Raw genomic sequence first — 13,508 nt, forward strand, 5'->3', positions numbered from 1 at the left:
TCTGGGAAGGGAGCACGGCTGGAAGTAGGGAGGGTCCGGAGGCCACCCCCCTGATTGTTCGGGGCAGGGGGCCTATGGAAAGGGCTGTGGGGGGTGCACAGGGGCTGAAGAGGTGGGCACATGGGACAGCTACATTTTCCCATGCACAGTGCCCTCTGAGCCAGGCACCGTGCATGGGAAAACGTAGTCTCAATGCTGCCTCCACGCCTCCCTCCAAATCAAAGCTGTGCCTGTGTTCACATCAGGAGGCGGTGCCCTGTGTCCTGAGGCCGAGGAGAGGACCAGCAGCTCGGCCGGGAGCTCCAGGGAGGGGCGCTAGGAGACGGCCTGGACCAGGGCCAGGAGGAGCCGAGCCGGAGCCGGAGGGAGGAGACCGGTCCGTGTCCCTCACCGGAGGGAGGAGTGTGTGCAGGCAGCTGGGATGTGCAGCAGACAGCCCGGCTCAGGGGAGGGCCTGGGGCCAGGAGCTGCTGGCCGAGGGCACATGGGGTGAGCCGATGGGGAGCCGAGCTCAGGTATAAGAGGGGGAGGTGCTGTTCCCCCACTTCCCTTTGGGCTTCTGCTGTTTAATTGTTTAATTGAGTAATTTCTGGCCCCAGGGCAACTCGGAGAGGCTCTGCCTTGCACTAGAGATGCCGTTTAGTTGCCTTAGGATGCTGCTTGGGGTTGTTCCTCCCGAATTTCCTCCAGGGGCCCCGCTGTACGCTGCCCGCCGCGGGAGCGTGTGTTGCTTTCTCAGCCGCCTGAGTCCCTGAGGTTCCCAGCAGAGCACCCCTCCCTGCAGGCCCGGGCCAGGCCTGGGGAGACTCCAGGGCTCCAGGGCTCCAGGGCTGCCATTTGGGCATTTTGCCCCCCGCCCCGCCCAGTGCCCTCCTCCCCAGAACACAGACTCACTCTGGGGCAGCGTCTGAGATGCCACGCAGTCCTCCCAATGGCAGTTCCTCATAAGAACGGAGAGGCTCCCGTCAGACCTGGGGGTGAAAGCGCAGGCTCGGGGCACTTGTTCAGCCCACGGCTTCCGCCCTCCAGGAGGCACTGATGGAAGAGAGACCCGGCACTGCTCTGTTGTCTCTGAAACTTTCGTTTCCAACTGGCCACTCGAGCTGCAAATCTGCCCTCCCCCCTTTTCCCTGCACATCATTCTTCCTCGAGACCGTCAGCCCTAAGCCCCTGTGAGTATACACCGAGTGGCTGGATGATGATGATGATCTTTGAACGCCTAATAATCTGGCCACTCAGTGTGTGTGTGTGTGTGTGTGTGTGTGTGTGTGTGTGTGTGTAGTAGAGGCCTGGCGCATGAATTCATGTATGGGTGGGGTCTGGCCAGCCCAGCCAGGGTGAGGGGACATGGGTGGTTGGCTGGCCTGCCTGCTGGTCCAACTCCTGGTCGAGGGGACAATTTGCATATTAGTCTTTTATTATATAGGATATACATCCATCCATCCACCCCTTCACTTATTTATCAGGTGCCTACTATGTGCCAGGCATGATACCAGCTCCTGCCTAGCACTCTGGCCTCATTGTTTACAACCAATGACATCCCTGCCTGTCCAGAGCTTGCAGGAGAGAAAGAATTTTCCATGGCTGTGCTATATATAGACTGAAGTCCTCGTCCTTTAGGTTGTGGCTAACCGCCATAACACGTGATCCAATATCCCTTTGACCTCCGTCCCTCACTGTCCACACTGCTGGCCAGGCCACGTCGGACTCTCACACTCCCGTGCCATGGCTAAAACCCGTTTGCCTCCCATCTGCCTGGACGTCTCCTCCCATCCTCAGAGATCCCGTCCTCATGCTCCCCCTCCTGCAAGCCTTCCTGGACAATCTCACCATGGGATACCGCCCCCCCCCCCCCGGCCTTTTGACCACATACATTTCTTGTTGCATGAATCATACTGCCTTGCCATGATTTGTATACACGTCTTTCTTTTCCCTTAAAGTCAAGGACAATGTTTTATTCATGTTTATGCCCTCTGCATCTGGCATACATAGACATTGAATCAAAGTTTAAGTGCTTACTAGAAGGGGTGGCGAAGGATGCCATCCAGCTGGAAGCCAAAGTGGCTGGAACCTCTTCAAATTACTCCACCCGGCATGTGACCTCCCTGCACATCCTCCTGGGCTGCCCGCTGCCAAGGAGGGTCCAGCGGGTTAATGGAGGTGTTAGGGATTGAATTCTGCGCCCCCCCCACCCCCATTCATACGTGGAAGTCTTAACCCTCAGCCCCTCAGGATATGGTTTTATTTGGAACGAGGGTGGTTGCAGATGTCATTCGTTAAGATGAACTCACCCTGGAGTAGGGTGGGCCCCTGCCTCAGTAGGACAGCCGTCTTTACAAACAGGAGAAACGTGGACACAGACGCACACACACGGGGAACATGCCTTGTGGGGACCAAGGCTGAGATCAGGGTGACAGTCTCCATGCCCTGGGATGCCAAGGACGGCCAGCAAGCTCCGCCCACCCCCCAGAAGCCAGAGGGACAGACCCTTCCCTCACAGCCTCAGAGGGAACCAGCCCTGCTGATGCCCTGATCTTGAACTTGCAGTCTCCAGAACCGGGAAATAATACACTCCTGTTTGTAGGCCACTCCATTTGTGGCATTGTATGACCACGCCCCCAGAAACTGCCACAGGAGAGAGAACCGTTTCCATGCCTTTGCCTGATCTAGCTTCCGACCCTGTAACTTGTAATTTTGAAGTGGTACTGAAATATATTCTATTTCAAGATATCAAAAAATGACTGGAACGTGTTATAAAAATACCTATTGGTGGCAAAGCTGAAGTATTGCTAAAATTTCAGTGACTTGCTGTGTACATCCACAGTCGAAGTCCATGCCAAATTTTGGCTAATGGTTAGTGCCAACGAAGATGTGCTAGCACCCCCCCCCCCTCCCGCCGCTCAAGTTCATGGTCCCCAGTTCAGAGCCTGTGCCTGGGAATCACCCGGGGGTCTTGTTAAAACAAAGATGCTGAGTAGGCCTGGGGCAGGCCCGCATCGCAGCTGAAGAGATCACAGAGCTTCAGGGGACCTGCCGTCTCTTCAGGGCTCTGGCCTGAAGGGCTGGGCCTCTAACCAGGACCCGGTGTCATCTCCAGGTACATGGTGCCAGAACCTAATGAGATGGACGCACACCCAACCAGAGTGGGAAAACCCCACACATGGGAACTGGTGTCAGAATCATGGGGTCCAGTCTGTTCCAAAACACGACTGAGATGCAACACTTCACCGTGCCCCTTGAACCTCATGCCCTGTGCCCTGAGCCCTGAGCCCTGTGCCCTGATCACCATTTTGTCCTGAGCCCTGTGCCCTGAGAAAACCACAGCTTGTGGAGCTTTGGTGACTTGCCCCAAGTAACACAGCTGCCACGTGGCAGAGCTGAGCCTCAGTCAGAGACCTCCGTGCACGAAGCCCGAGGCCAGGGGGCCTGGCTTCGGGCTCCTTAAAAGGACTCCGTGTACCCAGGGAGCTGCCGAAAGACACGCTTAGGACCCGGAGTTTGAGCCATTGTCAAGAAAGTAAAACAGCTCGGAATGAACAAGAACTGGATGCATTTGGCCGTTTATAGAAAAAAATCCACTCCCTCCGAGGCTGTGTGAATGCCTAATGAGAGATTGGGACGTGCCCAAACCCAGGAAGGTGACCAGGACTGAAAACGCCGCCAGAGGCTTTCGGCCCAATCGATAGTTCTTGAACGGCTGGAGAAAGGGGCCGGTCGCAGGCGGCCTGTGGTCGGCCTGGAGCCTGACAGGGGTGCTCAGAGGACAGGGCCCCTCGGCGTGTCTCCAGCTCGGCCTGGAGAGAGAGACCGTGCTGCGGGCCAGGCACCGTCTCCTAACGCCATGACAGCACGTCCCCTCGCTCTGTCCCCGAGAAGCAGCCTTCAGCTGGTGAGCGTTCTGGGTTGGCTGGATACCAGGGAGGGGAGACCTGCGAGGAATCGTCACCCCTCTGACATTGGCCTTGGGTTTCTCCGTTTCTTAGACGTTGAATGACCGTGAGCCAGTCCTTCTGGAGCTTGGCCTCCAGTCCCATTCTGGCCTCGGGTCCATCGGTGCCTGTGAATTCTGTGACCCTAAGCCGAAGCCTCTGGAGCTGGAGCATTTGCAGGCATGTTTACCAGTAGAATCCCAGTGTCTGCAACTGTGAGGCATCCCTAGTGCTCAGCAACCCTGCCTAGGTGCCCTGGGAGACCCCCAACATGCACACCGACTGCCTCCAGCCACATACCTGCAGGGTCCAGCGAGGGTCACAGGTCGCTTCAGGGATGCCTCGCTGGGCACCCCTCCCCCCCCCGGGAGCACCGGGGAGGGTGCTCTGGGTGCTCGGCCCGCACAGGCCTGTTGGAAGGGAAGGACGCACAGGTACTCAGTGCCCCGAGGCAGGAGAAAGCAAGACAGGCTCTCCTCGTTTCCTCCGCACGCTCCTCTCCCGGGGGAGAGAAGGGAGCAGTGAGCGCCACAGAGGGAGCCGGGGCTTGGGGGCCGCGGGAAGCTTGGTAGACGCTGGAGGCTGCATCTCGGCTCCTCCTGGGAGAAGTCACACGGTGGGGCGGGTCCTCCAGCTCCACTCCAGGCATGACAGCTCCCTTTTGTCTCCCTCTCCCCTCTGGGGTTTGGGGAGCGATTGAGATAATTTACCAGTTAATGTGGGCAGATGGCTTAATTAAGCGAAATGGAAAGGCATTAGCAGCAGGCTGAGTGTGTCACTGACTCAGGGCCGCGGGACCCTGGGAGCTACCTGCCAGATGTGGCCCTGGCCTCCGCAGGGTGTCCTGCCGGGTCCCCAGGGGCCGGGGTGCAGGCGGCCTTTGGGGTGAGCCGCGTGGGAATTCAGGATCCTGACTCTGGAAGCGGGTTTCTCCCGCAGCCTCGGCCCCCGCTCCCGCCTAGGCAAAGGCCTCTGGCTTCCTGGGCAGTCAGTCCCCGGGTCTGGAGCTGGGCCCGCCCCCGAGGCTGCTGGGTTCTGGGTCCGAAGTCACCCCCCGGGGCTGGACGCCAAGCTCCGGCCCTCGGGGAGTTTGTGGCGGGTGGAGATGCCAAACTCCTGGGCTTCCTGAGATCCTGGTCCTAAGCTGGACAATCGAGCTCACGGAGGCCTAGACCGGGAAGCCACTGACTCACCGTGAGCTGCAAAGAGGCGTGAACACCAGCTCCCCAGCTGCTGTGCATGTGTCACGTGCATGCGTGTGTATGTGTGCGTGCCTGTGTATGTGTGCGTGCGCCTCTGGGGATGGGAATACGAAAAGCACGGCTTCTCTCATTCCTCCTCCCTCCTTCCAGCCCCCCTTCCTCTCTTCCTCAGTGTATGGGGTTCCTGCCCCAAGGCCGCGCCCCCTCCCATCTCTGTGGCTGTGTCGGGGGAGGGGTGGGGCCCCCAGCAGGCAGTGGCATCCAGGTTCCACCCCATCAGGCCCCGGAGGGTCTGCGCGTCATTTCCCGGGTGCATTCTGCTTGCACAGCTCATTAACCCAGTCTGCCAGCCGCTGGGGAGGAACCAGCAGCAAACCGCCCTCCTCCCGTCCCCGCCCCCAAGCACCTTAAAATGATTGCCTGGCCCAGAGCCAGGAGGCGGTGATGTTTTCCAAACCGCAAGGCGACGTTTCTTGGTTCATTAGCTTCATTATTTTGCTGGCCAGACGCCCTTTCGCCACGCCCACGGGGAGCCGAGCCTCGGACCAGGAGGCTCGGGCCCTGGTGCAGGGCTGCGGCTGTTCCCCTCACCGAGCCGCTAAGCAGGGAGGTGGGGGGGGGGGGGGAGGAAGTCACCCGGCATCCTGGGTGGGGAACGTGGCACAGCCCCTCAGGGAGCTGTGTGGACCATTGGGACAGGAGGGCAGTGGGGGGGGAGGGGTGTAGGGGTGATGGGGGTGGGGGTGGTAGGGGGTAGGTAGAGGATGGATCTGTAAAGCAGGGTTGGCAGGGGTATCTGCACAGCCGTCCTGACCTCTAAGTCATTCCTCTCGCACCCTGGGGACAGTCCCAGAGTCAGGCGCTGAGAAACGAAGTCCTAACCAGGCCAACACCCTGGTGCCCGGCCTCGGCTGTCCCCTGGCGCAGGCTGGGCAGAGGCAGACTGCCGTCTCCCCCGCCCGGTGGCCACCAAGCACAGCACCCAGACTCCTTCTCTTCCAAGGGTTTGTGAACCCCAGCTTCGGAGGCACACTGGCCTGGGCGTGACACCAAGCTGAGTCACCCACTGGCTGAGCATCGGGGCCTGCAGTGAGCCTCTGGGCCTCCATGTCTGAGGAGTGGGGGTAACAGAGAGCCGGCCTATGGTGACCCACCGGCGGGTTCATGTTAATGAAGCTGCTAGAACCTGGCACTCCATAAACCATGGCTTCGGGTGCCAAAAGCCCTCTCATCACCACGGGGGACCAGGAAACGGAGACTAAAACGGAACAGACGTGGGGAAGTCACACGAGTACCAGATCCTTTCCCAGTTCCCATTCACAGCCGTCGCTCCTCTTATTAAATAATGGGAACCAGCCTTCCCCAGGCCCCTTTCGTCCCTGAGAGCGCAGCGTACCAAATCACCTGTCTTCCTGCCTTCCTGTCCTCCCCCGGGGCGGCTGAGCCAGCTTAGACCAGAAGATAAGCCATGGGTCCGAGCCCATTCAGTCTGTGGGCAATGTGCGCCGGAGGGAGATTACAAGCTGGGAGGCTCTTCATTCATTCGACAAACTTTTATTGAGCCTCCCCCGCGTATCCTGGGAATAGACTAGTGAATGAATGGACCTTGTCCTTGCCCTCATGGAACTTGCAATCGAGGTGAGGGTCTCCTCCTCTTGCCTCTCCCAACCGCTGCCATGTTCACTTGAACAGTCCAGAGACCGCGATGGCCAATTGGTTAACATTAGAATGCCTTCTCTGATCAATGGGGAGGGGGCAATGCTGTGTGTAGCCATGCTCCAGTTCAATGGGGAAGAGGTCTGTGATTGATTAGTGATGTCTGCCGTGGGTGCAGAAGAGACGCTGTCCCAGGCTGAAAGTTTCCTTGCGTGACAAATCGTGGCCTAAAAGCTCACAGCCTGCATCCTGATAGCCCTTTTAGGACCGAATCCAAGTCTCCTTTTTGAGTCCCCAGCTCAGATGAAGGTGAGTCTTGCAGCTGGCAGACCTAAGTCCCAAAGGAGGAAAGAAATGGACAGTGAAGTAAGATCCCACTCCCGGGCGCCTGACAGATGGAACAGAGTTCGCCAGATAATGAGAGAAATCTGGCAGTGGGATGCGTCCAGAGACAAGTGACAACCTGGCCAGCGGGTGGACCGATGCCACCATGGCCTCTGTCCCCACTCCCATCAGGCTAAGTGGGAATGCCTCTCTCGATGACGAATGTTCTCCTCATGTTGGGGATGACACATAAGGTGACAACAGATGGCCCTGGGTCTTGGCTTGGAAGCTGAGCCCCAGGAGGGAGGGACAAAAGCAAGGCTCCATCCTAGTCCCCGAGACAGATGCCTTGGGCCTTGCCATCAGAACTCAGGGGGTCCCCATTATGCATGCTCACATGGGTCTGTAATACTCATGCAAAAGGGCAGATACTCTTGCAGCTCCGAAGGGAACGTTGATCATGAACTCCAGGGTTTCTCAGCCTAGACACCCATGAACATTTTAAGGCAAATAAGTTTCCATTGCCAAAGGCAATGCAGGGTGCATTGGAGGGTGTTCAGCAGCATCCCAGGACAGCAGTGGCAGCGCACACTGTGACAACAAGAACACCTCAGATGCTGCCCACTGTCCCCCGGGGGGAAAGGCACCCTCCTGGTTGACAAGCAGACCCCCGTCATCTCAATTTATGGCCAAAGAAGCGGGGGTTCCATGGGGTGACCTGGCCTCGTGCTCTGGGGACCCTCCCCGGAGGGTCCTTCTGTAACGCCTCACACAGAGCCAAGGGTCTTGCAAATACGCACCTAATGGGGTCGTGCAACTTCGATGACTACAACGATCTAAAATACTCTTGTTTATTTTAAAAAAAAAATACTTTTCTTGTTCTCCTTCAGTTGTAGTCAACATGTGTGTTTTCTTGCTTTTAATCCTCACCAGAGGATAGTTTCCCATTGATTTTTAGAGAGAGTAGAAGAGAAAGAGAAAGACAGAGAGGAACATGGATGTGAGAGAAACATTGTCTCCTGCATGTACCCCAGCCAGGGCCCTGGCTGGGGAGGAGCCTGCAACAGAGGTCTGTGCCCTTGACCGGAATCAAACCCGGGACCCTTCGGTCCTCAGGCTGGCTGGTGCTCAACCACTGAGCCAAACCGGCTGGGACTATCCAAAACCCTCGTAGGGTTAGTCTCCACTGACTCGCAGGCCTGCTCCTCTACCTCTCCTGGGTGGGGCGGGCTGGGAGAACTGCCTGTCATCGACTCAGCTCCCTGCTTGTCGAGCTTCAGTTCGCTTTTGGCTTTGTGACATGAGGCATTGGGTCTGCGCAAGAAATGAAGCTGTTGGCGCTCTCAGGACACTTGTTTCACTCTCACATCTCTCTCTCTCTCTCTCTCTCTCTCTCTCTCTCTCTCTCTCTCTCTCTCTCTCCCCCTTCCTCCCTCCCTCCCTTCCTCCTTCCCTCTTCCTTTTTCTCTCTCTAAACATCAATAAAAATATTTTTAAAACAAAGGTTTAGACAAAACCGGTTTGGCTCAGTGGATAGAGCATAGACCTACGGACTGAAAGGTCCCAGGTTCGATTCCGGTCAAGGGCATGTACTTTGGTTGCAGGCACATCCCCAGTAGGGGGTGTGCAAGAGACAGCTGATGGATGGTTCTCTCTCATTGATGTTTCTAGCTCTCTATCCCTCTCTCTTCCTCTCTGTAAAAAAATCAATAAAATATATTTCAAACAAACAAACAAACAACAACAAAAAAACACAAAGGCTTAGTCACAGTCCCAACCAACCAAGTGCTCACGTGTTTGTCTCCCTCACTGATCTCGGGGAAGAAGCTGTCTTCTTTCTCTGTTTCCTCGGCACCAAACCCAGGGTCAGGCTATGTTTGTACGACAAATGCTCCTGGGATGAATGGAGGGGCCCATGGAGGAAACACTGGCTCCTGGGACCCAGCCAAGCCCACAGAACCACGCCCTCGCCCGGACAGATGCCTGTCCTGCAGCTCCCGGGCTCGCTTTCCCCAGGAACTTCCCCTGCGGTGACAGGAGCTTCCCCTTCCTCTCCTCCCTCTGCTCCTAATGATCTCTCACTCTGCCAAGCGATTGTCATGGGAACTGTAGAGACTTAGGCAGATATTGCCATGAGCTCCAGGGAGATCGGGGAGCGATCGTTGTTATAATACATGAAATCAGATTACGTGGAGATAAAGGCATTTCAGGACGGATTTACGGGATGCAGAGGACAGAAAAGCACTCATGCGAGCCGGAATAAAGGAGGCGGATGAAGTGCAGCCCGGTTTCTTAGAAATTGGATCTGGGGAGTCGGCCCTCTGAGGCTCGAGGCGGGCACTCTCTCCCGTGCTCTTTCTCGGGGGCTCCATGGTGGCTCCTGTATTTGCAAGTGTGTGTGTCCTCCCTTCTGCCTCCTGGGACTTGGGCCTGTCCACAGCTTTGGTTTGTGGGTGCGGTTCCCAACTCTCAACCACCTTTTGATCCTGATGGAGGTCTGGCCACATAGAACTTACTTAAAATTCCTTATAGGGTGAATCTGATTGGTCACTGAGAAGCCAACAGATTCTTCAACACTGAGAGGGCCTGATTCTGGTCCAGTTGGCTGTAGCCGGGGTCTCTTGGAATAAATATGGCTGTACTTTCAGTAGGCTTTATAGACTAAGACAGATGAGAGAGAGAGAATGATATATCTATATCTATATCTATATCTATATCTATATCTATATCTATATCTATATCTATATCTATATCTATATCTATATCTATCTATCTCTCCAGGCATCCCAGAACAGAACAAAACTATGTTAGGTCCGTTTTGAAGTCATCCAAACCGTGGCAGGAAGAGGGCAACTCTCCTTGTCACAGTGTCGATGAGCTCAAGGCATCATGGGTAATGATGGGTGGTTATGCCGTGTAAGCTTCGGGTCACTGTTAGCCTTTTATATGTAAGCGGATCCTCCTTCTCCTCCACCACAAGCTGCCTCTCTGAGTCACTCCCTGTATAGCTGTCGGCAAAGGGGAAGATTCCGGAATCATGTGATGGGACTGTCCCCTCCCCCACTCTGAGCCTACCCCCTTCTGCCACAGCCGAAACCAGAAACAGCTCCCCACGCTGTTTGCTTCCCAGCAAAACGGGGCCTGATGTTCCCAGGAGCAGCTAGCCCGCTCCTGTGGGAATGGTCTTATCATGAAGGAGCAGGGGGGTCCCTGTGCACCCCACTTGAGGCTTAAAGCCTGCAGCCAGAGGCGACATAAATACAGCTATTTTGGGGTAGGAATGAACCAGCCCCAACAGTTCTGGGCTCAAATGAGTCTGGCTTCCCATTTTTAGCTCTTTAAGAGAAGTTTTCTAGGCTAGATTTCCATGATGCACTGCCAGGATTCTGACTCAAAACTGCTCTCGGCACCGTCCGGAGCCCCGGGCTCCACTGTTATCTCTGCTCCTGCAGCTGTGCGGCCGCCCTAGGCCTCGGATGTGTCCGCTGGGGAATTGGGAGCGGGTCTGTTTTTTTCCTCCTGACCATCCTCACCCGCCTTCACCAGGATGAGGACTATCTGCATCTCCCACACACCGCCGGCGGAAGTGCAAAAGAATACCCTGGAAAGCGGTTTGGCAGTTTCTTAAAAGCGAAGTACATGCTCACCTCACAGCTCAGAAACCCCACCCGTAGGTATTTACCCGAGAGAAATGCAAACATAGGCCCACAGACAAGCCTCTGTGCCAACGGCAGCTCCAGTCACAACTCCGGTCCCAGGCAAGTGTGACTGGAAACAGCCCAGATGCTCTTCAGCGGAGGGCGGGACGAACACCCTGGGGCGCATCCACCCCTCGGAACGCCGCCTGGCAGGACAGAGGAACGCGAGAAACCTGCTCCCACCACGCGCCAGGACACGGTGAACCCCCCAAGGATTAGGCTGAGCAGCGCAGCCAGGCTCCCGATGCCAGCTCCGCGGAGTTCTGGAAAAGACGAAACTAAAAGGGAAAAGACACTCCCCCGCCCCCCCCCCCCCCCCATTGGTGGTTGGGAAGAGGGGTGGTAGGAGAGAACTTTTGGGGAGATGGAATTGTCCAGTATCTTATTCGTGCTGGACATTTGACAAATGACTAGTAGGTGCTTGTCAAAAGCCACAGAGCTGCAGGCTAAAAGAAAAGGCACATTCATTCCACCTCCGCAAAACGGACTGGAAACGAGACGGCCACATGGTTTGGTGACGGTGGTAGAGGAAGGCCTAGGGGCCTTGCCTCCTCTGAAGGTGCCCTGTCCTGAGGGTGAGGACCAGGGAAGGGCAGCGAGGAGGATTCAAACGGGGACGAGATGCAGAGGGCCTGGCCCTGCCGAGAGAAGGAGAGTAAGCAGACCGAGGTCAAGGGCACGCCTGGTCCTGAGAGAGGCTGGAAGGAAGTGCCCCTGCTCGGCGAAGGAGCAGGAGCCACATTACAAATGCATTCGGGCGTGTGTTTCTGCGGGGAGCCTGGGGGTGGTGGAGGAATGTTCCCGAAGGAAGGGGAGGCCGTGGGGAACAAGGACGGGGCCTTGGAATCGGCGGAACCGACGTGTGTGAGCACAGCCCTGAGCCAGAGATGCTCTTTGGTGCCTGGGAGCGCACCAGTTTGCTTCATGGAAGCAAACCCCTAGACAGCAACTACAATATAAATAGCAGCAGGCGAACGCAAGCCTCTTCGGCAGCCGGAAAGGAGCCAAAAACAGCCGGAAGGCCTGCCGGGAGGTCCAGCAGCCGTCCTGCTGGCCCCCACCCCTCCTGGTTGCCCCTCCGCTCCCAGAAGGCCCCTCTCTGCAGCAACCCCCCACCTCCCTCCTCCCACCCCCCTCCAGGTGCCTGAGCCAAGCAGCCACAGGAGGGAGGAAGGCAGCTCTCCCCCAGGACTCGCCGCAGAGGCTCATGGGCACTTGCTGGTGGAAGCTGAGGAGACCTCTGGGTTGTACGGCTGTTGTGCTGCAGGCCCCGGGGGCAGATGCTGCTTGCTCAGCCTGGCTGAGGAGGGAAAGCGGGGTGCCCCGGGGAAGCTAACCGGGAGATGGTGCGGACCTCAGAAAGAGCCAACACCCCATGCCAACGGTCCTCAAGGCCTGGGGTCCTCAGGGGCCGAGGACCTCCTGCTATTCAGGCACATTGGGGTACAGACGCCAAGGGTTTTGGGGGGAGAAATGGGGCCGATCATCAAGGGGCCAATGAGGGCCAGGGAGTAGTGGCCTCAGCTGTGGCCAGCATAGCAAAGAGACTGGGCTCCACTGCGTGGGTTCAAACCACAGACCTGCCCCTGGGGGACCTGTGTCTTAGACCAGTTGTTGAACCTGTCTGTGCCTCGTTTGCAAAATGGGGAGCGTCCCCACCTCCCAGGGTGGATGGAGAGACCAAGGAGCTGCCAGGTGAGGAGGACGAGGTACTCAGTCCCTGGGAGGGTGAGGACTCAGCACCAGCTCGCCCCGCCCAGCCTGTGCCCGGAGCCTCTCTGGGTCTGCGTGTTGAGTGCAGCCTCGCTGGCTCCTGCAGCCACAGCCTGATGAGCCACTTAACATTCTTCTTTCTTTCTTTCTTTCTTTCTTTCTTTCTTTCTTTCTTTTCTTTCTTCTTCTTCTTTTTTTTTAATATGTTTTTATTGATTTTCAGAGAGGAAGGGAGAGGGAAAGAGAGATAGAAACATCAACGATGAGAGAGACTCATTGATTGGCTGCCTCCTGCATGCCCCACACTGGGGATCGAGCCCACAATTTGGGCATGTGCCCTGGCCGGGAATGAAACCGTGACCTCCTGGTTCTTAGGTCAATGCTCAACCACTGAGCCACGCTGGCAGGATCTTTCTTTCTTTCTTTCTTTCTTTCTTTCTTTCTTTCTTTCTTTCTGTTTCTCTCTCTCTCTCTTTCTCTGTCTCTCTCTCTCTCTCTCTCTCTCTCTCTCTCTCTCTCTTTCTTGCTGTAGCTGGAGACCCAGGAAGACTGAAAATTCTACTGTTCACTCCTCTGCCACTTGCAAACCCGTTTTCCAAGTCCTCTGCGCAGCAGTAGCCTGAACATTTCTGTGAAGGAGGCATTCTTCTGGGGACTTCCAAAGCGCAGGGAGGCACGGGGTGAAGAGGCCCCAGGAGAGCCTCGGTCCGCGACATTTTGATGTGGCGATTGCTTTTGTCCTGTTCTCCTCTCTTCTCTCCCTTGATGCCCAGTCCCTTTTGGAGTCCCAACTGCTTCCTGTGTCCCCAGGACAACACGGGCTTTCTCCCACGCACGCTCCCAGGGCCAGCGGGGGAAACAGATGCTGGGAAGCGGCCCCCACAAAGGAAGGCCCCCCAATCCCCATCTCTCTCAGAGCCTGGAGGAGTGTGGCTCTAGGGAGACTGTGTTTTTCCGGCCTGTCTGTGCTTCCCAGCGTAGTCTTC

General features: G+C 56.6%; 1 long non-coding RNA gene across 3 annotated transcripts; it reads right to left on the minus strand.

The window, feature by feature from the left end:
- Positions 1 to 3,496: 3,496 nt before the first annotated feature.
- LOC311612940 lies at positions 3,497 to 5,201 on the minus strand. 3 transcript variants are annotated; one of them, XR_014793379.1, is made up of 3 exons: positions 5,123 to 5,201; positions 4,230 to 4,339; positions 3,497 to 3,794 (listed from the first exon to the last, which is right to left on the minus strand). It is a non-coding gene; the product is annotated as an uncharacterized lncRNA (long non-coding RNA). The 3 variants fall into 3 exon arrangements; XR_014793380.1 differs by lacking the exon at positions 5,123 to 5,201 and adding an exon at positions 4,740 to 4,870; XR_014793381.1 differs by lacking the exon at positions 5,123 to 5,201 and adding an exon at positions 4,640 to 4,870.
- Positions 5,202 to 13,508: the final 8,307 nt, after the last annotated feature.

The sequence above is a fragment of the Pipistrellus hanaki genome, assembly GCF_964339955.1.
Source record: "Pipistrellus hanaki genome assembly, chromosome: 18".
Classification (NCBI taxonomy): Eukaryota; Metazoa; Chordata; class Mammalia; order Chiroptera; family Vespertilionidae; genus Pipistrellus; species Pipistrellus hanaki.